Source organism: Mesoplodon mirus, assembly GCF_964341445.2.
Source record: "Mesoplodon mirus genome assembly, chromosome: 10".
Lineage (NCBI taxonomy): Eukaryota > Metazoa > Chordata > Mammalia > Artiodactyla > Ziphiidae > Mesoplodon > Mesoplodon mirus.
Genome location: NC_138986.1, coordinates 48600645 through 48627282, shown reverse-complemented (window position 1 = coordinate 48627282; position 26638 = coordinate 48600645). Strand labels below are relative to the sequence as shown.

The following is a 26638-nucleotide window of genomic DNA, read 5'->3' as shown; positions in this document are numbered from 1 at the left end:
AAGGTTTTTTTAAACTTAGTTTAATATTTTTATAATATCTAGATTAAGGCTACTTGATTTCTAAAGGAATCACTGGGTCTGAAGGTTTTCCCTGTCTACTCCTGTTCCCCCTCCTTTTATCTTTCATAGACATTGCTCTCAATAAATCTATTGTGCTCCTAATTCCTTCTTGACATCTATTTCCTACAAGACCCAGTCTTCACAAACACTGACCATATATTCCTTTTTCAGTAAACAGACTCTCAAGAAGAGAATTTGGGGATTAGATTGCTTACCTAGCATAGCATAAATGAAGTGAAATTGGAACACTAGTAAAACATGCAGGGCTGCTTCATGGGCCTCTGGGCCTCACTCTCAGAAAGGCCTCATACTTAATTTTATCTTTGAACTTGTGTTTTGTAAGTGAAGTTCAACAGGACAATAAAGTAGTCCTTTGGGTAAGGGAGATACACGTGGGGAGAAAGGAGGCAGCACATGTAGACACAGGTTCAGACCTGTGGGCATAGCAGACAGCCTGGGTGTTGAGCAATTGGTCTGACAACCCAGCACACTTGCCTATGCCTGGGCCAGGGTCTGGGTCCAGACTGGTATTGGTGATGGTGGTAGCGGCAGCACAGAAAGCAGAGGTGGCACCCCCTTCTGCATATAAAAGCCTTTCATTTTGTACAGCTCTTCGGAGGGAGCTCCTTTCTATTTGCTAGATGGAATGCAGCCCAATTCATGAATCCTTGAATAAAGTCAGTTAGATCTTTAAATTTACTTAGTTGAATTTTGTTTTTTAACAATTCCAAGAGTTTACAAATAAAAACTGAATTTAAACATTGTCACATTTAACAGAAAAGAATACTGTTTTCATACAAAGCTTCAGGTGAACAAATTATTAAGAATGAAGACAATTTTAAATTAATTTTTCCTTTTAATTGAAGACAATTATAGAATGCATAGACAGCCATCTTGAATTTATACAAATCAGAAAACCACTTTCAATTTCTTTTTTTTGTGTGGTACGCGGGCCTCTCACTGCTGCGGCCTCTCCCATTGTGGAGCACAGGCTCCAGACACGCAGGCCCAGCAGCCATGGCTCATGGGCCCAGCCGCTCCGCTGCACGTGGGATCCTCCCGGACCGGGTCACGAACCCGCGTCCCCTGCATCGGCAGGCGGACTCCCAACCACTGCGACACCAGGGAAGCCCCACTTTCAATTTCTTATATGACTGTTACAATTACAGGAAATGTCAGAGGAAACATTAAAATTCCATTGCATAAATTTTCATTTACAATGAAATTCAGGCTTAAATGAAACTGATGTATATGCAGAGTTGTCTTTTTAGAAAAATTATTCCATCTGAATTATTAACTTTATACAAATTAAAAGATATATTTAAAAATAATTTATCAGAAACTTAGCCCAATGTTATCATAGTCTGTATAATGCCTTTTTTTCTATAATATACTCTTAACAGCTCCAGTAACAGTTGCATCAGCAGAAAAGTCCTTTTCAAATTTTAAAATTATCAAAAATTATTTGCCATCTGGCATTTACCAAGACCACCTGGTGTAGCTTTCAATTACACTGATTGAAAATGAAGTTGCTGAAAGTATCATGATGGCCTACCATAATGAATTTGCAGACAAGCAAGCCAGAAAAATCTTGTGATCAATCAAGATATCACATTTATAAAGTATTATTTATTAAACATTATGACACAAAAATCAGTTTTTAGTAAGTTTATGTTGTGACTCACCTCTGTATGTTTTATAAATAATAAAAAATTTTTAAAGGATAAAGTTTTATATTTTAGTACCTTTATTGTGCTTGTTTCCAGCTTTTTGAACAAGGGTTCTCATGTTTTCATTTTGTACTGGGCCAAGCAAATTATGTAGCTGGCGCTGAATCCATGGCATGTGTATCAGTCAGGGTTCTACCAGACAAACAGAACCCATCATATATATAACATATACATATATGTACTGTTTCTCTCATACATATATATATATATATATATATATATATATATATATGTATATTGCAAAGAACTGTTACCTTAAGCAATCTTGGAGGCTGGCTAGGCAAGACTGAAGTCTGTAGGGCAGGCCCTCAAGCTAGGAACTCAGGCAGAAACTGAAGCTACTGCCCATTAGATGGAATGTCTTCCTTAGGTGTTTTCTTAAGGCCATTGAATTGACTGGATGAGTAATCATCTAATTAATAACAATAATAGAGGATAATCTCCTTAAAGTCAAAGACAACAGAAATTAATCCCATCCCACCTACAAAATTCCTAATAGCAACATCTGGGTTAGTGTTTGATTGAATAACTAGGTGCTATAACCTAGCCAAATTAACACATAAAACTAAGCATTACAGGATGGGACAACGACATGATTCCTTAAAATGTAATCTGTTTGGGAGGAAGTGTCCAAAAAACGCAAGGCTTTGAGAATTCAAGTATGGCCTAGCCTAGTATAGTAATAAAGATGACCACAAGGTGAGATTTCTTTTAGTTGTACTGGAGAATAAAAAAATATTCAGGACTTCCCTGGTGGTGCAGTGGTTAAGAATGCAGGGGACACGGGTTCTATCCCTGGTCCAGGAAGATCCCATATGCCGCAGGGCAACTAAGCCCTGTGCCACAGCTACTGAGCCTGCGCTCTAGAGCCCGTGAGCCACAACTACTGAGCCCGCGTGCTGCAACCACTGAAGCCAATGTGCCTAGAGCCTGTGTTTTGCAACCAGAGAAGCCACCACAATAAGAAGGCCGAGCACCGCAATGAAGAGTAGGCCCTCTCGCCGCATCTAAAGAAAGCCCGCGTGCAGCAACGAAGACCCAACGCAGCAAAAAATAAAAAAGAATATTCAGTAAGAATATGAAAATGTCAGGGTGTTGAGCTCTGAGCTCAAGGAACAGGTAGAGAACCATAGAGAAATTCTATGATAATCTTAAAAGAATCGATCTCGCAACTGCCTGGCAGACAAGGCTCCAAATTTAATTTTGCAGATAGAATTACAACAGAATACACAACCTCACCAAGTCTTTTATGTTAAGGTTAGGATATTAGTTGGCAAAGATGGACATTCTTGAGACTTGAGTTGGGGATATTTGGATGGACTCAGACAAAACTGGGAATCTTGTACCTTCAAAATTTCCCTGCACCTGCCTTGCTGGTGAAGACAGAACCTCCTTCCCTGCCTGAGTTTAAGGATCTACCAAACCTTGCCTTAAGGCAGTAATCTTGCTCTAGGGCAGCCATCCCCAACCATTTTGGCACCAGGGACTGGTTTCGTGGAAGACAGTTTTTCCATGGACGGGGTCGGGGTGGGGGGGGTGGTTTCAGGATGATTCAAGTGCATTACATTTATTGAGCACTTTATTTCTATTATTATTACATTGTAATATATAATGAAACAATTATACAACTCACCATAATGCTGACAGGAGGCAGAGCTCAGAAGGTAATGAGAGCTATGGGGAGCAGCTGTAAATACAGATGAAGCTTTCATCGCTAGCCCGCCACTCACCTCCTGCTGTGCAGCCCAGTTCCTAACAGGCCACGGACTGCTACGGGTCGTGGCCCGCGGGTTGGGGCCCCCTGCTCTAGGGGATGCCTAATCTCCTGAAGACCCACCCCCACCTTCCTTTCGGCCTCCAGAAGCCAGTTAGCTCCCAGGATGCCCTAAGGGGGAAAGCGCACTGTTCCAAAGAGATATGCAAATGTGTGTTAATAGGAAACTGGGAAACTTGTGAGAAGGGATTCTGAGAGTTTTAGAGCAAGGAAGATGGAACATAACACCAAGTTGGGCAAAATTTATCAATATAAAGGTTCTGACTTGTGAGTCTGAATTCAACATTCAAACTGGAGCAGCTGAGACTAGTTTGCTTGATTAGCAACTAACAGCTTGCTTGATTAGTTGACTGAAACCTAGACTGAGCAGTGATTATTTGAAAAGAAGACATCTGGTTTAAGTTCTATTTGTGATTGATTTTTTAAATATTCAAAGTAGTTTTTGAAATGCAGAAGAAACATATGATTATTGTAAAACCATTTATCTAGTAAAAAGCTATATAATATAAAAATTAGTACCCAAACTGGAGATTTCATTCCCCAGAAGTAACCACTGTTAACTGTTTGCTGTGTATCTTCCAAATCTTTTTTTTAATGTGTATGTAAATATGTTTATTCTTTTTTTATATTGTATGTGAATATAAAGACATACTTTATAAGGACTGAGAGTAGGAATAAATCACATTACTACCAGGAATGCAGGAAAGAATGCAAGGAATGTTGAAACACCGCAACTCAGATAGGGACTTGAACCTGGTCTTTTAATTGAGATCACACACCTCATCTCAGGACTTAATGAAGCTCAGGTTCTTGATGTCCTGTCTCAGAGAGAATTCAGTGAGAGACAAAGTGATAGGTAAGAAGTTGGATTTATTTAGAGAGAAACACACTTCACAGAGTTTGGGCCATCTCAGAAGGAGAGAGGCCCTGAAATATGGTGTGGTTAGTTTTTATGGGCTGGGTAATTTCATAGGCTAATGAGTGGGAGGATTATTCCAACTATTGGGGGGAAGGGGCAGATATTTCCAGGAATTGGGCCACCACCCACTTTTTGGCCTTTTATGGTTAGCCTTGGAACTGTCATGGCGCTGGCGGGTGTGTCATTGACATGCTAATGTATTATAATGAGCATATGATGAGTCTCAGGGTGCACTGGAAGTCGAATATTCCGCCATCTTGGACCTAGTTCTAAGCAGTTTTTTTTTTTTGCGGTACGCGGGCCTCTCACTGTTGCGGCCTCTCCCGTTGCGGAGCACAGGCTCCGGATGCGCAGGCTCAGCGGCCATGGCTCACGGGCCCAGCCGCTCCGCGGCATGTGGGATCTTCCCGGACCAGGGCACGAACCAGTGTCCCCTGCATCGGCAGGCGGACTCTCAACCACTGCGCCACCAGGGAAGCCCTGTAACCAGTTTTTGTCATGTCTTATGGCTATGTCATTCTTTTTTTTTTTTTTTCTTTTTGCGGTATGCGGGCCTCTCACTGTTGTGGCCTCTCCCGTTGCGGAGCACAGGCTCCGGACGCGCAGGCCCAGCGGCCACGGCTCACGGGCCCAGCCGCTCCGCGGCATATGGGATCCTCCCAGACCGGGGCACGAACCCGTATCCCCTGCATCGGCAGGCGGACTCTCAACCACTGCGCCACCAGGGAGGCCCTATGTCATTCTTTTAAAGGTTGTGCCCTGCCCCTTTCCCTCCTGTTTCAGTGTCATCACTACAAGGACTCTACATCCTAAATTTTCTAAGCTGAAACTGATTTCAATATTCTACCCCCTTATTGGACTATCAATCAAATCAAATGTCTCAAGCTTAGATTTGGAGAATATGGTTATCATAATTAGGACTCAGAAACTAGATACATAATGATCTGACTATGCAGAGGGAGTAGATAAATGTGTATCAGATGAGTAATGTTAGGTAAGAAAAGGCAAGGCAATGAAATTACAGGCTCAAAGGAGTTTGTACTTGATTTATTTTTGATTTGGAGTTGGAACAGTTACAGATCTGACAAAGGATGTATCCTGCAAACAGTTATGAAATATTCCCTGTGTCCTGGCCCTCATATGATAAACAGATCCACCTCATGAAATCCTGCAAATTCAGCCTTCTAATTAGGGCTCAACTAATACATTGTGAAGTCTCTTTCTTTTTTTTTTTTTTTTGGCCACGGGATCTTATTTCCTCAACCAGGGATCAAACCCATGCCCCCTGCATTGGGAGAGCAGAGTCTTAACCACTGGACCACCAGGGAAAACTTCCCCACTGTGAAGTTTTGAGTAAATTTTTCACCTCTCTAAGCCTCAATTTCCTCCTTAATAAAAAAGGGCTAATAACACCTACCTCACAGGATTAATGGAAGGAGCAAATGAAAGGATATTTATATGAAGATGGATTTAAAACATAAATCATCATAGAAATAAAGGTCATTATTATCTCAATATTACTTTGTGTAATAATACCTTACAATGTGCAGGCACTCTTCTAAGGGCTTTACGTGTATTAACTATTTCTATTAATTAAAACAAGGTTTAATAAGATGCACAACAAATAATTATTCATTTTATATACTGTGAAGTCTTTAATTATTTCATTTAATCTTCAAAACGACTCTGTAGGAAGTTACTACTAACAATCTCCATTTTGCTGATGAGGAAGCTGAGGAATACAGAGCTTAAGTAACTCGCATGAGGTCATTTACCTGGAAAGTGGCAGTGCTGGGATTTGAATTCAAATGCTACAGTACCTATCATTTTGTGCGCAAATTATGTGAGCCAGAAATCTTGATAGTTTTTTTCTTTATTTTATATTGTGCTTAATTTTGTAATATTTCTCTTAAGTAATCTATTTGGAAGTATTAGGAAAACAAGCCCAAATTTCTTTTTCTTTTTTTTGGCCATGCCATGCAGGGATTTTAGTTCCCTGACCAGGAATCAAACCCAAGCCCTGGTAATGAGAGTGCAGAGTCCTAACCACTGGACTGCCAGGGAACTTCCCAAGCCCAAATTTATTTATTGGATGTCATAATACGAAGCTAAATTTCATCCTAAATTTTCATGCACAGCTATAATAAAACACGTTTTCTTCATTTCTGGTGAAAGACAGTGTTTTTCCAAGTTCCCCAAATGGTGAGGCATATCAAAGACATTATTAGCAACAGATTCCTGGGCCCCAGTCAAGACTCAATGAATCAGGATGTTCAGGGTAGAGACCTGATAATCTGCAAATATGACAAGTGGCCCAGATTCTAGGGATGTTTGGGAAACTAAAGTATAGAGGAAATGGGCTCCTGAATCCTAATCGCCCTTAGCTTTGCTTATGATTTTTTTGACTATCCCTTTCATAGAAATATGTAATCTTATCACTCCTTAGAAATTTAAAAAATTATTTCACGATTTTATTATGGTCTGTGATGAAGAGCTGATTTTAAATATAAAATACTTTAGAACTATTATTAAAAATAATGTCAGTTCATTTTAATATGTTGTTTAATAATATCGATCACACACATGTTTGTGTCTGAGGGAACCCAGTAAGCATTATCCCTCTTCCCCACCTGCGATCTCAACTAATTGAGAGATAAGACAGAGTAGGTATGTGAAGAACCAAGTTATCCTCTTTATTAATAATAAAAGCAGATATTAGAGAATATGGCTTACATCTGTGGGCATGAGGGCTTCCTAACTCTGAACTCCAATGTAGACATATTTGCCTGTCTTGTCACAGGTAATGCTGAAAAACCACAGGCTACACTTGAAGAGACCAGCCCCTTTCCCCATATGACATTAGTCAGGATACACCTAGAGGCTGCCAGCTCTCAGGAGAATGGAACTGAGTGGGATACACAAACCTGGTTTCTTCCCCCAAATTCATTAATCAAATTACTTACCTTAGCTAAGAGGCATAGGGGAAAGTAGATTGGATTGTTAGGCTAGCGAATCCCTCTTCACAGAAAAGAAAACATTTCCCATTTCACAAGAGAAATATGCTGTTTAATTTACTTTAAATTCATCGTGTTAAAAAAAAGCATAGTTTGTTGATTTTTAAAAATCTTTGGCATGTTCTTGTGTTTAAGACAAAATGCGTGGGCTTCCCCGGTGGTGCAGCGATTAGGAATCTGCCTGCCAATACAGGGGACACAGGTTCGATCCCTGGTGGGGGAAGATCCCACATGCCGTGGAGCAACTAAGCCCATGTGCCACAACTACTGAGCCTGCACTCTAGAGCCCGCAAGCCACAGCTACTGTGCCTGCGCACCACAACTACTGAGGCTGCATGTCTCAACTCCCTAAGCCCGCGTGCCTAGAGCCCATGCTCCGCAACAAGAGAAGCCACGACAATGAGAAGCCCGCGCACCGCAATGAAGAGTAGCCCCCACCCACCCACCGCAACCAGAGAAAGCCCACGTGTAGCAAAAAACACCCAACGCAGCCAAAAATAAATAAATAAAATAAATTTTTAAAAATGTTTTTTAAAAGACAAAATGTGTATAAAATGTAGGCTGAAACTAAACTTCATGTTATAGCTTCAAGGGCAAATAAATACAAACGAACATACTTGCTTTTATGTCCTGATATATGAATTCATGAATTTTGCCCTTAAAAAGTAATGTAGTTTATTTTTATAAATTTTGGTGCTTTGTTTCATAATGCTATAAGAGAAAAGGTTTTAGGCTGCTATTTTTAAGCACTTCTCTGTGATTAACACATTGTGGATACAGGTGGATTTTATTCTCAATAAATGAGAAGTCAAACTACATTTACTAAACTATAGGTCTCTAGTTCAACACTTTTAAGTGTTAGAAATATCTTGATGTACAGTATGAATTTTTTTTTTCTTTTTTAGCTGCATTGGGTCTTCGTTGCTGCACGCGGGCTTTCTCTAGTTGCAGAGAGCCCCCTCTTTGTTACGGTGCAGAGCTTCTCACTGCGGTGGCTTCTCTTGTTGCAGAGCACGGGCCCTAGAGCATGCGGGCTTCAGTAGTTGCTGCGCGTGGGCTCTAGGGTGCACTTGGGCTTCAGTAGCTGTGGTTCACAGGCTCTAGAGCACAGGCTCAGTAGTTGTGGAGCACAGGCTTAGTTGCTCCGTGGCATGTGGGTACTTCCCGGACCAGGGATCAAACCCATGTCCCCTGCATTGGCAGGTGGATTCTTAACCACTGCGCCACCAGGGAAGTCCCTACCATATGAAATTTTGATCAGGAAATGCAATGAAGCTCATGGGGAGTTGTATAGCATAGTGATTAATGGGGAGGGTTCTGGAGACAGACTGCTCAGATTTGATTCTGTAGTTCAAGCTGTATGACTTTGGGCAGCTTACTTAACCTTACTTTTACTATCTGTGAAGTGGTAATAATGAAAGTATCTACTTAGAATGTAAAGGAGATGAAGCATGCAGAATTAACATCTCTCCAACTTGTATAAATTAGGTGCTCAATATTAGCAGTGTTTATATATTTTAGGCATATTAAGTTTGCCAGAAAAAAAAGGAAAGTTATCCTAGACATAGAATAGGGGATGAATATGCAAAAGTAAATAACAAGCACAGGTCACTTTAGACAACAATATGTTTTTATTTAAAAATGTGTGTAAACTGGATTAAAGTCAAACCAAGAATTTTTTGTTTAAAAGGGAACTCTGGTAAATTCTTCTGTAACAATATATTTTCCAATGTGTATTATGTAGCTATTGATGTTTGGATTTCCTCTCCACCTTCCATAATAATTGGGAAATATCTGTTTTGTAACCCATAGCCATATCAAATAAAAGCATATATTCTAGCCTTATCTTAAAAATAAATAATAAATATTATTGCAACGATCATAAATATTTCAAGGAATTGCTGATTTTGATCTTTATGCTTTTTCATTTTGATAACAAACTTCTGATGGAAACCTCATGATATCAATATATGAGTCTCAGTTTTAGTACTTAAGATGTAACACTGCCGTAATAGGTACTCGATGGATAGCTGTTGAATGAATAAATGATTGAACTAATTCATAAGTTCATGAATACAAAAAGATGATACCTAACCCTAAAAGTGTCCGGGGCAAAACAAGACTAACAAGAAAAATAAGACTAACAAGAAAAATTCAAAGGTATAAGTAACCATATCATTCTTAAACTACCTGATCTTTTAGAACCAACAATTGAGGTTAGGAATTCTCTATTTTGCCTCTCTGTATCTATATAATATTGCAGCTCTTTTATTATATTGTGGAAAGATTGTGAACCAGCAGAAGGCTCAAGCTTGTGTCATCTGATAGGCCCACTACAGAACTGTACCCCGTGTGTTACTTAGCAACATTTCCCTGCCCCTCCTCTCTCATCTCCTGTTGGGAAACCTGCTCAGAGGCTGTGGAACTTGGCAGGGATGAAGGAAAATCCAATGACTGATATAGACGACTTTTGGTTTTTGGATGGTGTTTTTTCTTTTTTCTTTCTAGCTTTTTCCCTTTATTTAAGGATTAGAACATATATATCAGAGAGTTTACTGCACAGTGGAAAATGAGGAACAGGAACATGTTTGACTGGAATTGGGTTATTTAGTACCGGTGGTGCCACGCCTTAATTGCTAAAGACGTTGTTGTTGGGAAACGCTGACACTCCCCTTCTCACACTTCGGGTTACAGCCCTGTTGAGTTAAGCAATACCCTGCTTCACACTGGAGACTTGAATTGAAATAAGTGACAACTAAGTTTTTTGTTGTTTGTTTGTTTTAATTTTTGAATTTTATTTAATTTATTTTTTTATACAGCAGGTTCTTATTAGTCATCAATTTTATACATATCAGTGTATACATGTCAATCCCAATCGCCCAATTCAGCACACCACCATCCCCACACCCCTGTGGCTTTCCCCCTTGGTGTCCATATGTTTGTTCTCTACATCTGTGTCTCAACTTCTGCCCTGCAAACCGGTTCATCTGTACCATTTTTCTAGGTTCCACATACATGTGTTAATATACGATATTTGTTTTTCTCTTTCTGACTTACTTCACTCTGTATGACAGTCTCTAGATCCATCCACGTCTCAACAAAGACCCAATTTCGTTCCTTTTTATGGCTGAGTAATATTCCACTGTATATATATACTACATCTTCTTTATCCATTCGTCTGTTGATGGGCATTTAGGTTGCTTCCATGACGTGGCTATTGCAAATAGTGCTGCAATGAACACTGAGGTGCATGTGTCTTTTTGAATTATGGTTTTCTCTGGGTATATGCCCAGCAGTGGGATTGCTGGATCATATGGTAATTCTATTTTTAGTTTTTTAAGGAACCTCCATACTGTTCTCCATAGTGGCTGTATCAATTTACATTTCCCACCAACAGTGCAAGAGGGTTCCGTTTTCTCCACACCCTCTCCAGCATTTGTTGTTTGTAGATTTTCTGATGATGCCCATTCTAACTGGTGTGAGATGATACCTCATTGTAATTTTGATTTGCATTTCTCTAATAATTAGTGATGTTGAGCAGCTTTTCATGTGCTTCTTGGCCATCTGTATGTCTTCTTTGGAGAAATATCTATTTAGGTCTTCTGCCCATTTTTGGATTAGGTTGTTTGTTTCTTTAATATTGAGCTGCATGAGCTGTTTATATATTTTGGAGATTAATCCTTTGTCCGTTGATTCATTTGCAAATATTTTCTCCCATTCCGAGGGCTGTCTTTTCGTCTTGTTTATGGTTTCCTTTGCTGTGCAGAAGCTTTGAAGTTTCATTGGGTCCCATTTGTTTATTTTTGTTTTTACTTCCATTACTCTAGGAGGTGGATCAAAAAAGATCTTGCTGTGATTTATGTCAAAGAGTGTTCTTCCTATGTTTTCCTCTAAGAGCTTTATAGTGTCCGGTCTTACATTTAGGTCTCGAATCCATTTTGAGTTTATTTTTGTGTATGGTGTTAGGGAGTGTTCTAATTTCATCCTTTTACATGTAGCTGAGTGACAACTAACTTTTATGTAGGAAAATAAACGAGTACAAAGGAGAAAGGAATCACTCCTTTTTATGTAACTCCTTACACAGAAGTATAAATCTGAGTGGATAAAGTAAATATTCCTTGAGTGTAATTAGAATTCTGAGTGGATAAACTATATACAGTTGACCCTTGAACAACACAGGTTTGAACTGCACGGGTCCACTTATACATAGACTTTTTTCACTAAGTACACACTTCAGTACTATGTGATCTGCAGTTGACTGAATCTGTGGATGCAGAACTGGAGATATGGAGGGCCGGCTGCTAAAGGGTCAACCGTACATCAACACCCGCCTATTTGGACAAAGCTAGGCTAAATTTACTGCAAGAGAGTTTGGGGGTTTTGAGCATGAACCACCCATTCTCCTTGCTTGGCCCTGCAATAAAACATCCTCTGCTCCGAAAAATAGAATAGAATAGAATAGAATAGAAAGAATAGAATAACTGCAACACTTTGTTCACATAATTGCTTTCTTTAAAAAAAATTAAGCTTTAAAATATCCAGGGCCTCCCTGGTGGCGCAGTGGTTGAGAGTCCGCCTGCCGATGCAGGGGATACGGGTTCGTGCCCCGGTCTGGGAGGATCCCATATGCCGCGGAGCGGCTGGGCCCGTGAGCCATGGCCGCTAAGCCTGTGCGTCCGGAGCCTGTGCTCCGCAACGGGAGAGGCCACAACAGTGAGAGGCCCGCGTACTGCAAAAAAAATAAAATAAAATAAAATAAAATAAAATAAAATAAAATAAAATATCCAATGGAAAATTAAAGTAATAATTAGGTAAATTGAATATTGAATCATTATGTTGTACACTTGAAAATAATATAATATTGTGAATCAACTATATTTAAATTTTTAAAATTAGATAAATTCGGGACTCTGCTGGTAGTCCAGTGGTTAAGACTGCCCGTCCAATGCAAGGGGTGCGGGTTCCATCCCCGGTTGGGGAACTAAGATCCCATATGCCACATGGCATGGCCAAAAAATTAAAAAAATAAAATAAAAATAAAAAATAGATGAATTGATTACCTCCTTAAATATTGTTTTTGTTAGGAAAAGCTTATACCCTTTATTTATTTATTTATTTATTTATTTATTTATTTTTGGCTTCGTTGGGTCTTCTTTGCTGCGCGCAGGCTTTCTCTAGTTGTGGTGAGTGGGGGATACTCTTTGTTGCAGCACGTGGGCTTCTCATTGTCGTGGCTTCTCTCATCGTGGAGCACAGGCTCTAGGTGCGTGGGCTTCAGTAGTTGTGGCTTACGGGCTCAAGAGCGCAGGCTCAGTAGTTGTGGCGCATGGGCTTAGCTGCTCCACGGCATGTGGGATCTTCCCGGACCAGGGCTCGAACCCATGTTCCCTGCATTGGCAGGTGGATTCTTAACCACTGCACCACTAGGGAAGTCCCACTTATACTCTTTTTAAGGTTAAGTGAAAATAATGCTAGATATAAAGTAGATTGTAGAAATATCAAGGTGAATGGGAAAGTTTCACATTTCCTTTAGGTATGAAACTAAATAAACAGTATCGTGACTTCACTATTCAGAGTAGATAAGAATTGTCATATATAGTTAAACGTGTAAAATATTCTAATTTTTAATTAACTAAGGATAAAAGTAACTTATTTCCTTTCATCCAAAATTATGATGATTTTCATTTTTGGTCTTCCCTACTGTCATAAAAATTTAATGATTGTAAATAGTGTGACCAACTTATAAATAAACATATGGTTTTTAATTATCTCAGAATTTGAAAGTCATTTAAAGAGGAAGCTGCTTTAAAAGTGCATACTTTGTGCTATGACCTCATACAAAAGTCTACATAATTATCTGATGTTTACCCATACATACTTTACACACTTTACTACTCATAACAGTGGCATCTCCCCTACTTCAAATTTTTGTAATTCTTACACTCTGTGGAATAAAATCCATTAGTTGAGTTTATACTGAAATGTATAAATTCCTAGTTTCATGCATTTTATGTGTAGTCCTTTGAAGGGTCCTGATCTTATGCTTTCACATAGTACGAAGCACACAGGAGACAAAACAAAGTTTTGCTAAGCTGAGAACTACAGTTGTGGATTTTGAATGAGTAATACCAAACTGGTTCTGTAAAATTATGAAGGTTAGGTTTGTTCATGAATATCAGAGAATGTTCTCTCCACATTCTCTGAATACATGGCTGAAAATTGATAATTTCTCAGCAGAGGCTTTCTCAAATAGAGATATCAATACCACATAGTTTGTTAAAATAAAGTTTCAACAAGGAACCAAGAAGGAAACTGCATCCCCACCAAAAAAAAAAAAAATGTGATTTTATTTTTTTAATTTTTTGGCCACACCGTGAGGCTTGCAGGATCTTAGTTCCCTGACCAGGAGTCAAACTCATGCCCTCGGCAGTGAAAGAGCCGAGTCCTAACCACTGGACTGCCAGGGAATTCCCCCCCACAAAATGTAATTTTACATTTTTTAAAACAACAAAAAAGGGACTTCCCTGGTGGTCCAGTGGCTAAGACTCTGCACTCCCAATGAGGCGGGCCCAGGTTTGATCCCTGGTCAGGGAACTAGATCTCACATGCTGCAACTAAAAGTTGGCATGCCGCAACTAAAAGACCCCACATGCCACAACTAAGACCCAGCACAGCCAAATAAATAAATAAATAAATAAATAAATAAATAAATAAATTTAAAAAGTAATTACCTTGCCTGATGTGGAGCAGTGTTTTCAACGTCTGGTGGTGAGGAGCTGGGAGTATTTTTGTCCAGCAAAGCATTGTCAGTTCCATTAATTATGTCAATGTATAAAGGAGAGTTTTTAGACTTTAATTTACTGAGTGTCTTAAGGTTATAATTTTAAACAATAACTTTCTCTATTGTTTTAGAATCTGCTCTCTCTATCAGATAAAATCTATCTTGGTTGATAGTTTAATCAAATTCATTTTGCTTTTTGCAAAATTCCTTTTTTTTCCAGATTTTTAAGAATCCCGAGATCAAGGAAATAAATGAAAAATTTCTAAAAATGTTCATGTATACTTAAAATACTGTAACTATATGTATTAAATCTATAGAAAAACTGATGGTAGGGACCTGCAACTAAGATTTAATGGCTTTATTTTACAAACCATAATAAATTTAATAACTTTATTACAACATTTACTTATAAATTACAGTTTGACATAATTATAAATTAATAAATGGCATCAAATTATATGGATTATTAATCCAGTGGCTGATCATCTGGTTTCTTCTAGCATCTACCAGAACTACTGAAGAGCAGGTTGAGTCTTGAAGAAGGTGATCCTTTAAGAACCTATGAATATCTGTGACTAGAAGGATCCAGGCATCTCTTCTGTAGGACATTGCAAAGGAAATGTCTTCTCCTCTCCTATATTTCCCTGCCCCCAACCTACATAAAATACATTACAAGAGAGGTATGAAAATGTAGAAGTGTGGGGTTCCAAAAATGCACTTTATTTTTCATTTATTTATTTATTTATTTGGTTGCACAGGGTCTTAGTTGCAGCAGGTGGGCTCCTTAGTTGCGGCTCCAGGACTCCTTAGTTGTAGATTCAAACTCTTAGTTGCGGCATGCATGTGGGATCTAGTTCTCTGGCTAGGGGCTGAAACCGGCCCACTGCATTGGGAGCACAGAGTCTTATCCACTGCATCACCAGGGAAGTCCCGCAAAAATGCACTTTAAAAAAACTGTTGAGTCAAGCATTCTTTGGTTATAAGCAAAATGAAGCTATCCAAGTTAACTCAAGTAAAAAGCATGAGGTTAGAAATCCATAGGGAAATCTCATGGATCCCAAATACAAGTATAGGAATCATCAAAGCTATCAGACCACTGTTCTCTCAATCTTGCACTAGGGCTGTCTGATTTCTGCTTACTTTAGCACATCTATGTTATGGTTTATTTCTGAAGAACGGTTTTCTCGGTTTATTTGTACGCATACAGCAAAAAATGGCGCCTGTCCTGAGTCTACCTGACCTTACAGTTCTACAGCCTCTATGGAGTTACTGACTCAGTATCTAGGTCTCTGGTTAAATAATCAAACAGAAGAATCTGATTGCACTAGGTTTCTCCCCTGGTCCAATCAGCTGTGGGTCTGCAGACAAAATCTAATGCCAGTAGTGCTGCCTCTACCAGGAACTGTGGGTGGGGCAGATTCTCTGAGAAGGGCATGCGAGTGGGAATGAAACAATTACTATCTCAAGTTCCCAGATACAGGATATGTTGAAGTTGGACTTTCTCAGTTGGTTTCTCCCTCCCTCCCTCCCTCCCTCTCCCCCTCCCCCACTTCTTCCCCCTCTTCCTCCCTCCTTCCCTCCCTCTTCCTTCCTTCCTTCTTTCCTTCCTTTTTCTTTCTTTTCTTGCTTTCTTTTTTGTTGGAAGTTCAGGCTATGGAAGAAAGAAGCATATTCTCCTTAGAGAATATCAGCATATTCTCCTTATTTCAAAAAAAGGCAGGGTTTCGTTATGTGGCAGGTATACCTTAGTCTATTAAAAATGGGAGAGGACGGACTTCTCCAGCGGTCCAGTGGTTAAGATTCCGCGCTTCCACTTCAGGGGGCACGGGTTTGACCCCTGGTTGGGGAAATAAGATCCCACATGCCAGCGCTACGCGGCCAAAAAAAAGGGAGAGGGGTATACTAAGGCTACTGGTTTCCCAAGTAATTTTCTAGTGTCCAGGTTGAGAGGAAGCTTTGAGTAACCAACTAAAACCTGTTTCCAGATGCCAGAATAGTTTTTGTTCTAAAGCTCCAAATAAAGATATCCTAAGAGACTGGCATCTCCCTCGTGGTCCAGTGGTTAAGAATCCGTCTTGCAATGCAGAGGATGCCGGTTTGATCCCTGGTGGGGGAACTAAGATCCCACATACCGCGGGGGAACTAAGCCCGGGCGCCGCAACTACTGAGCCTACACGCCACAACTAGAGAGCCTCTGTGCCTCAACTAGAGAGCCCACATGCCACAAACTACAGTACAGAGCCCATGTGCTCTGGAACCTGTGGGCCACAACTAGGGAGAAGCCCACACACCGCAAGGAAAGATCCCATGTGCCACAATTAAGACCCGACACAGCCAAGAATAAATAAATAAATAAATAAATTAAAAAAAAAGACATCCTAAGAGAGATAACATACTGATACTGATAGTTTATTGATCCAATTATTCCTTTAATTAACTTTCTCAAACAAGAAGATTACAAGAGAATAAGCCACGAACAGAACTTAATTCTTTAATATTTTGGTTCCATTGCCCTAATTGTAATACCATTCTATGTGTGATGAAAACAGAAAAATCACATTTTACTTCTGATTTTTAATAGTTTGAGGGATCACTTCCTTTTATTAATTAATTGTTAATAGGTTATAATAAGTTGTAGTGACAATTTGCTTTTACTAGTGCTTTGCATAAAACATGATACATTCAGTTTAGCACAGTGCCTATCCAGAAACCAAGGTAGTAATGTACAGCATGGTGACTGTAGTTAATAACACTGTATTCCATATTTGAAAGTTGCTAAGAGAGTAGATCTTAAAAGTCCTGATCACAAGAAAAAGAAAAAGAAAAAAAAATTTTGTAACTATTTATGGTAGCAGATGGTAACTGGACTTATTGTGGTGATCATTTTGCAATGTATACTAATATCGAATCATTATACTGTACACCTGAAACTAATATAATGTTATATGTCAATTATACCTCAACAAAAAAATAAATAATTGACAAAGAAAGAAAGAAAGAAAGAAAGAAAGCCTAGGTATAGAGTTCTCAGGTAAAAATACTTTTTTCCTCAAAATTTTGAAGATATTGCTCCCTTGTCTTTAAGCTTCCAGTGCTGCTGCTGAAAAGTTCAGTGCTCTCTGATTCTTTATCCTTTGATTTTGACCTTTTTTATTCCCCCCACTAGGAAGCTTTCAAAATCTTTACCCAATGTGTTCTGAAATTTCACAGTTATATGCCTTGCTTTGGGTCTTTTTTTTTTTTTTTTTTCTTTCTTTCATTGTGTGGGGTACTGGGTGAGTCCTTTCAATCAATATCCTTCTGTTCTGAAATTTTTTATTATATTATTTTTTTGATAATTGCCTCCTCTCTCTTCTTTCTTTCTCTTATTATTTGGGTATGGGGACTCTTGGACTGATCAACTAATTTTCCTATCTTTTCTATCTTTCATCTCTGGCTTACTCTGCTTTCTCAGAGATTTCTTTAAATTTTATGTGCCACCTTTTTTTTTTTTAATCACTCTCAGCTATCCTATTTTTAATTTCCAAGTACTCTTTCTTGTTCTTTGAACATTTCTTGTTTATATATTTTATGTAGTATTCTATTTTTGTTTGTTTTGTTTAGTTTTTATGGATGGACTCTCTTATCCCTATGGAGTATAATTATGGTCTTTTTTTCTTAGAAATTTACTTCTACTTCCTATTATTTGTTTTTTCTGGCTTCCTTTTTTTCCTATTTACTTTGATCTCCCTTCAAACACTGAAGGCTTCCTTCAAGCTGATACTTGGCTATTAGTATTTAAGTGTGAAGCACAACAGAACAGATTGTAAGCTGTTGGATTCTGGACCTCACCATAGGAAGACCAGGTTGCATTTTTTAAAATTGAAATGAGCCTCAAATGTCAGTATGTAGATAGAGCTCTTTCATTTGGAGCTACTCAGTGTCTACAGAGTAGAAGCCTCCAAACTCTGGGATATAAACTTGACTCTGGTTTCTGATATTAAACATTAGCACTGGGGGGAGGGGGAGAATAGGGCTAATTTTCTCTAAGATTTATAAATTAAATACTCAAAAGAACTTACTTCCTGTAGTACTTGACTTAAAAATTTACCATAAGCAATAGACACAATAACTAAATTTCTCTAAATATTTGCCCTTAGAAAATGCGGACTTTTAAATTTCAATCTGACAGGATTTTTAAGATGGAGTGGACAGTGGGACCCAAAAGATTTAAAGCCTCTACTCTAAGAAAACTTTATATTTACCAGCGGCATTGGAAGACTAGAAGAGAACTGGGGATTTGGGGCTTTAAGCCACAGTTATAAAAGGCTTTTAGAAGCCGCAATCTAGAAATAACAATTGTGTGAACTTTCTGGAACCAGTACCTGAGACCCAGGTGGAAGAGCCCTGCCCTGGACCCCACATGTCACAAACATACCTAAAATGAACTTATTAAATAACACACAGGCACCTCTGATACTTGGAATCCAGTGCATATTGCTGGTACAATTGTGACTCATAAACATCCAATCCTGGAAATAACACCATTTAGTACCCAAGGAAATAATTCTCCACATCTTTAGCCCTATGTCTACAATACAAAAGGCAACTGAATACAAATACCATGGAATACGGTTTAGGGTGCAGTTGACATAGGAGAAAGAACTTGCTTTGGAATGTGGGGAGGATTTGAGTAGCAGAGACAGATAAAAGACAAAATAATTAACTTGTCAAATTCTTCCTCTCATTGTGAATGCAATAGCTTTTGGCCTAATGAAGTATCTTCCCTAGTGCCAAGTATCCATTTTCTTGCTTCTCTCAGGACACCAGAGATACTCACAAATTAAAGAAAATTTCAAACAGTTGAACATAGTGGCTGAGGAACATTTTACAATACTGAACACTTTTATATTATTTTTCAAATTGTGTGTATGTAGGTGTAGACATAGCATACATGAAGTGTGATACAAACTCTACATTAGCAAAATGGACGTGTTATACTAGAATTGCAGCTAGTTTGATTTTCATAAAAATATGTAATAAGCTTTCATTAAATTTTCAAAAATTAAATTTAAAAACTTTATAATTGTGAATCTGAGTTGTTAATATTAAATAAAATTCATATATTTATTGTTTTTAATTTTAATGGGTAATTATACATTTGGTAGGAAAATAGCTTTTTGAGTTATCTGAAAATAATTTTTTTATTAGTTTCTGCTTTATAACAAAGTGAATCAGTCATACATATACATCTGTTCCCACATCCCTTCCCTCTTGCGTCTCCCTCCCTCCCACCCTCCCTATCCCACCCCTCCAGGCGGTCACAAAGCACCAAGCTGATCTCCCTGTGCTATGCGGCTGCTTCCCACTAGCTATCTATTTTACGTTTGGTAGTGTATATATGTCAGTGCCACTCTCTCACATTGTCACAGCTTACCCTTCCCCCTCCCCATATCCTCAAGTCCATTCTCTAGTAGGTCTGTGTCTTTATTTCTGTTTTACCCCTAGGTTCTTCATGACATTTTTTTTTCTTAAATTCCATATATATGTGTTAGCATACAGTATTTGTCTTTCTCTTTCTGACTTACTTCACTCTGTATGACAGACTCTAGGTCTATCCACCTCATTACAAATAGCTCAGTTTCGTTTCTTTTTATGGCTGAGTAATATTCCATTGTATATATGTGCCACATCTTCTTTATCCATTCATCCGATGATGGACACTTAGGTTGTTTCCATCTCCGGGCTATTGTGAATAGAGCTGCAATGAACATTTTGGTACATGTCTCTTTTTGAATTATGGTTTTCTCAGGGTATATGCCTAGTAGTGGGATTGCTGGGTCATATGGTAGTCCTATTTTTAGTTTTTTAAGGAACCTCCATACTGTTCTCCATAGTGGCTGTATCAATTTACATTCCCAACAGCAGTGCAAGAGTGTTCCCTTTTCTCCACACCCTCTCCAGCATTTATTGTTTCTAGATTTTTTGGTGATGGCCATTCTGACTGGTGTGAGATGATATCTCATTGTAGTTTTGATTTGCATTTCTCTAATGATTAATGATGTTGAGCATTCTTTCATGTGTTTGTTGGCAGTCTGTATATCTTCTTTGGAGAAATGTCTATGAAAATAATTTTAATTTGTGATTTTTTTTTTACATTTACTTTAATTTATATTTTATACACATTCAAAATAATCACTTTTTTAATCCTTTGGATGACAGAATGAGTACAAGTTGAGATCATGACAGAAAAAGAAGATAGAAGAGTGGAGCTCAAAAACAGTAAAAAAAAAAAACTCTCAAAAGGAAAAATAAATTAAAAAACCTTCAAAGAGGCTACCTGCTCGAATATTTAAAAACTGAAACAATGAAAGTGTTCATGAACCACATGAAATTTGCAAACAGCACATTACAAATTCTTTGCTTACTGAATATTTAATTATTGATGAAAGTGACGAAGAAACTTATGTTAACATATTTTGTCAGGACACTGGTCAACTACACTGTTTATAAATGACTTTGTCCTTTTACATTAAGGTCATTGTATATCTGTTCTTATTTTTAACTTTACATCTACTGTTAAATATTTAATTCGGCTTAGGAAACACCATCATCACTAAATTTGTTATATTCTGAGTTTCTTATTCTCTCTTAGTAGTTTCACTTTCTTCTGTTACTTGTCTTTCCCCTGTGTCTGATAAGTTGAATACAATACAGAAGATGAAGGGGAGTCATTCCAAACAAAACTGCTTTTTGACTTTTTGGCATATCTCCTCTTATCCATGTTAGTCACACCCAAGAAGTCAAATAGCTTTGGGACAGATTATACCTGGGCACTTTTGTTTCACGACTTAATGTAAAACATCTCAGGCATTGCAATATTGTTTCTTTCTTTGGTACTTTTGCTTCTGTATTTTGTTGTAATAATACCATACCTTATCTACAGTTTCCAAATCACTTTTATTACTTGTAATGCCAGTGAAGCCTCACAACAGCCATGGGTGGTAGAACTCACATTTACATTAGAGAAAACCATGTTTTCAACACCATCAAAGTGACAGATTTGTGACAACCAGTGGTATACTGGTAAATGTTTAACAACTGTCTCTTGGAGGATATGGAGAGCCCTGCTTGTAGAGTTTACCAATTTCCTTGAAGTGACTACTCCCAGCATGGCCAATGTCAAGCTACCTATGTGATGTCAACTGGCTCCTAAAAGTTCTGAAAAGTTAACAAAGGGCTCTGCAAACAAGAGGAAGTGAGCTCCAGCACACCAACAGTCACTTTAAATTGAATCCAAAGTATATGAAACATATACATGCACATGTGCCTTGTTTTGAGATTAGGATTATCAAAATTAAAAAAAAAATTGGATATGCCAATGTAGTTGGTGGATTAAACCAACAATGAAGCTATTAAGTGGTAAATTATCAATATATGTGGTCTCAGTTACAAATGCTTTTGGAGTTCTCAGAGGGTAGCGAGTTGATGGACAGGTTCTAAACTGGCCTTCAATGACGTCCAACTCATGGTACTCATGCCCTTGTGGAATCCACTCCCTTCAGTGTGGGCAGAACTTGTTACTTTCTTCTAACCTCCTTAACCAACAGAATATGGCAAAGGTGATGGGATGCCATTTGTGTGATTATGTTATGTTAGACTGTAACTTTTGTCTTACTAGCAGACTCTGTTTCTGGCTTTGATGAAGCAAGCTGTTATGTTGTCAGCTGATCTATGGGGAGGCCCACATGGCAAGGAACTGAGGTCCTCAGTCCAACAGCTTGTAAGGAACTGAATTCTGCCAACAACTGTGTGAGCTTGGAAGCAGATCCTTTCCCATTAGAACTTGAGATGAGACTGCAGCATGGACCAATACCTTGAGTGCAGCCTTGTGAGATACCGTGAAGCAGAAGACCAGCTAAGCTATGTGCAAACTCCTGACCCCACAAATAACGAGATAATAAATGTGTGTTGTTTTAAGCCACTAAGTTTGTGTAATTTGTTATGCAGTGATAGATAACTAATATAGTCAGTGTGTATTGGAGTATTGTCCTAGAGACTGTTATGTGGGATTGTAGTATTAGAAATTTAAATTTTAAATGAGTTTTGATAGTGCAGGGATTGGAGGGGGCTTTGAGGGAACATTGGAAGATAAGCTTAGTTTGAAAGAGTAGGGTCTATTAAGAAGGCACTTAAAAATTCATTTATGGGAATTCCCTGGCAATCCAGTGGTTAGGACTCAGCGCTTTCACTGCTGGAGCCTGGGTTCAATCCCTGGTCAGGGAACTAAGAGCCCTCAAGCTGTGCAGCATGGCTGAAAACAAAAATTAAAAATACAAATAAATTTTTAAAAATTCATTTATTCAACTAATAATGATTTAATACCAACCTTATGCCAAATACTTTTGGAGGGCAATGTTATACAGTACTGAGAAAAGACAAACAAGATTTATGTAGCTTAAAATCTAATTGTGGGCAAGAGGGAGCTGGCAATCAACAAACAAGTAAATACAAGAGAACAAAAAGATTATGCAGAGAATTAAAGCAGAATGGTGTGTTAGGGAGTGACTAGCTGGCTACTGTAGATTAGGTGGTAAGAAAAGGTGTGGCAGGCCTGTAGATTGTCCCCTGCATCCATTTTCTCCCTCTTTCCTTCTAGTAACACAATCCCCCAAGTTTTGACCAGGCAACTTGCTACCCAGGTAGCAACCATATTTTCCAGCCTCCCTTGCAGCTAGGTGTGAACATGTGACTAAGTGAGCAAGACTGATGTTACAATTTCCAGATCTTGTTTTCATAAGGAACTTGTTTTTTCTGCACTTTCTATTTTTCCCCCTTTTCCAGGCTGAAATGTAGACAGGTGTGGAACAGCTTCAATCATGTGAACAAAGATTGAACCTTCTGAACCATCTAGAACAGGCTAGAAGGAACCTGGGTCTCTGAATGATTTCATGGAGCAGAGCTGCCCACTCACCCTTTACCAACTGCCTACCTCTGGACTGTTATGTGAGAGAAATAAACTTTAATATTTTTGAGTTACTATATTTGGGAACCTCTTCGTTATAGTACTGAGCCTATGCCCTGCTACTACAGGTGACCTCTCAGAAGAGGCAACATTTAAGCTAAGACCTAAGTGACAAGAATGAACACACCATACAAAGAAGAAGAGAAAGAGCATTTCAGACAAATGAAAAGGACCGAAACGGAGAAAGGTCGGTATGGCTGGGGCATAGGGAGTGAATGGCAGAGATAAGCTTGGAGAATTAGCCTGGGACCAGATCACATAGGGGTTTCAAGGTTAAGGTAGGGAATTTTTAGTTTAAATGTTATAGAAAACCATTCGAGAATTTTAAAATATTCAAATAAGAGAAGTGTCATAATTGGATTAAAAAAAAAAAATCACTCTGGGGCTTCCCTGGTGGCGCAGTGGTTGAGAGTCCGCCTGCCGATGCAGGGGACACGGGTTCGTGTCCCAGTCCGGGAAGATCCCACATGCCGCGGAGCGGCTGGGCCCGTGAGCCATGGCCGCCGAGCCTGCGCGTCCGGAGCCTGTGCTCCGCAACAGGAGAGGCCACAACAGTGAGAGGCCCACATACCGCAAAAAAAAAAAAAAAAAAAAAAAAAAAATCACTCTGGCTACTCAGTGGTAAGTCATCCGAGGGGACAAAGTGAAGGCACAGAGATTTTTTTAAAAATCTTTATTTGGCCATGTTGGGTCTTAGTTGTGGCACGTGGGATCTTTCATTGCGTTGTACGGGCTTCTCTCTAGTTGCAGCGCATGGGCTCCAGAGCGCACAGGCACAGTTGCCCCGCGGCATGTGGGAGGGATGTGAGTTCCCCAACCAGGGATTGAACCCTAGTCCTCTGCATTAGAAGGCGGATTTTTAACCACTGGACCGCCAGGGAAGTTCCAGATTGTTTAGAAAGCTAGTGCAGTAGTCCAGGGGAACAAATTTTAGTGCTCTGAACTAAGGTAGCAACGAAGATAGAGGATAAATCCTTGAAATGTTTTAGAAGTATCATCAAGAAGGCTAATGATAGATTGGATTGGTAGGAGGAGTGCAGGAAAGAGTGGAATGAAGGATGACTTTGGGCTTGAGCAACTGCTATTTAATGAGATAGTTGCTACGTGAAGGATGGACCATAAGGATGCAAGAGCAGAGCAGAAAGGTCAGCCAGGGAGCTTGAATTGAGGACAGCTGGATCTTTTGTTTTTGTTTTTGTGGGGAGGGGGCAAGTTTTGCTGTGAAAAGGAATAGCTCTCTTAGCCACTTTAGCTTCAATATGCTTATTAGACATTCAATCTGAAATGTCAGGTAGGCAAGTGTCCCAAAGGTCTGGAATTCAAAGGAGATGTCTGGGTTGGAGATACAGATTTGAAAGTCACTAGTATATGGATGTGTTATAAAGCCATGGACTGGATGAAGTAGGTCACTCAGGGAGAAAGTGCACATGGAGAAGAGGGCGGAGGAGAAGCCAAGGGCACTGCAGTGTTGGATAGAATATATAGATGTCAAAGGAAAACCAAAAAAGAGAGGTGTCACAAAAGCCTGGAGAATTGTTTCAAGAAGGAAGGTGTAGTTAATTGTGTCAACAGTTATTGAAAGACAGTTAAACGAGGACTGACATCATTCTTTGAACCACTGGCTTTGACAAGATGTGGGCCTTGAGAAATATCCATTTCAAGGGCAAAGAAGAGATGAGGAGGTGAAGACCAAAAGTATAGATATGTCTTTTAGGGAGTTTTGCTGTTGAAGGAGAGCAGAAAAATTGGGTGCTAGCTGAAGGCAGAAGTGGGGTCAAGTAAGGATTTTTTTTAATTTGGGTAAGATTTCAATAGGAAGGATTACTAAAGAGAATGAGGGGTGAGGGGTACAGTTAGAGGTGTCTTAAGAAGGTCTAGGGGATGGGAATCCTTTAAGTCCTTTAGGCAATCCTTTATGTGCAAAGCAAAAAATGTTCAATATGAATTTCTTTTTTAAACTAGTAAAGTGGGAAAAATCATCAGTGATAAAAATAGGGCAGATGATAAAGGAGTGACATATGTTTTGGACATATTAAGTTCAGTGAAATATTTAAATAAGATTAACTGACCAACTTAGTACAAGAGACTTTGAGCTTCAAGATAGTAATGATCCTTAAGAAAAATAATATATTTTACAAAGGATCAGTCCAGTTGGTAGACACCATTTAAATTATCCTAGGAACTTCCCTGGTGGTCCAGTGGAACTAAGATCCCACATGCTGCAAGGCATGGCCAAAAAAAAAAATTATCCTATATCAAATTAACAAGGACTTACCTTGCCAGGATTCTCGGCACTTTTATATTCACTTAAATTGCATTGGGAAAAAGCATAATAGTAACTGAAAAGCAACTAATTATAAGCAATTACAAGCCAAATTATGTTTATACCAAAATTAGTGTTTGAGGTGGTTTAGTAGACTGATTCTTCATTTCAATAAGCAACTATCAAATCATAGAATAGCTGTAAAACACATAAATACTTCTTTTATCTTTATTCCAAGTGTAAGCACTGCATTCTCTTTGAATTATTATAATAAAATAAGCAACATTCATTATCTTTTGTCCCAATCCCCAGTTTGAGTTGGATGCTTTTAAAAACAAGGCAAGAGTAGCATATGTACCTAGTGCACAACATAGCTTCTTTCAACAGGTTTGACGTAGAAATGCGAACAAACTCATGCTCCTGTAAAGACAACTACTACCCTGCAGGGAATCTAGAGTACAAACTCAAAGCACGTCTTCTTCATTAAGTTTTTGACGCTTACAACATTGTCTTATTTCACTTGTAGTTGAGGTTAAGTCTTTCTCTAAGGATGATAAGGAATGGTCTTTTGTCTTGTGACAGTGCTGATTTTTACGTCTGGTTGGGTTTTTTCTCCCATATTTCTGAGTAAAAGTCACAACTTTGTTACCACAATTTTGCCACCTCAGGTTAAACTGTTTGACTACGACTCGACAACTTTTACAGTTTATTTGATTACTGAAATTACAGATTCATGACTCTAAATCACGACTAGTGATAGCTCTGAATCCCTGTTACGCTCATTTCCCTGCAAACAATTTCAGATTATATTTATTTTTGGTTCTTTTTTATTGAATGGAGTCTTTAAATTCTATAGTGCTTCACAGTTTTCAAAAGTCTCACACAGATGATTTCATACAATCCCAAAATAACCCCCCTTTCCCCCCTACCCCTTTATGTCCCACTTTCAAGTTATACTTAATAAATCAGGTTCTAGAAACAGTTTTGCAGAATAAAGTCCCACCAGTTGACCTAATTGAGCGCGGAATCGCCAGTGCTTCACGGCAGCTACCGCGCTGGGCCAACTCGGAGGCTTGGCGAGCCACATGCTGGG

General features: G+C 38.8%; 1 pseudogene across 1 annotated transcript in view; it reads right to left on the bottom strand.

The window, feature by feature from the left end:
* The window catches only part of LOC309811184 (small ribosomal subunit protein uS5-like), a 29271-nt pseudogene extending 2639 nt beyond the window's left edge, over positions 1-26632 (bottom strand). Inside the window, exons 1-4 of the transcript in view lie at positions 26549-26632; positions 25558-25632; positions 3634-3675; positions 556-697 (exon numbers count right to left, since the gene is read on the bottom strand). The product of the transcript in view is annotated as a small ribosomal subunit protein uS5-like (transcript). The remainder of the gene's footprint in view (positions 1-555; positions 698-3633; positions 3676-25557; positions 25633-26548) is intronic.
* Between the last annotated feature and the right edge of the window lie 6 nt (positions 26633-26638).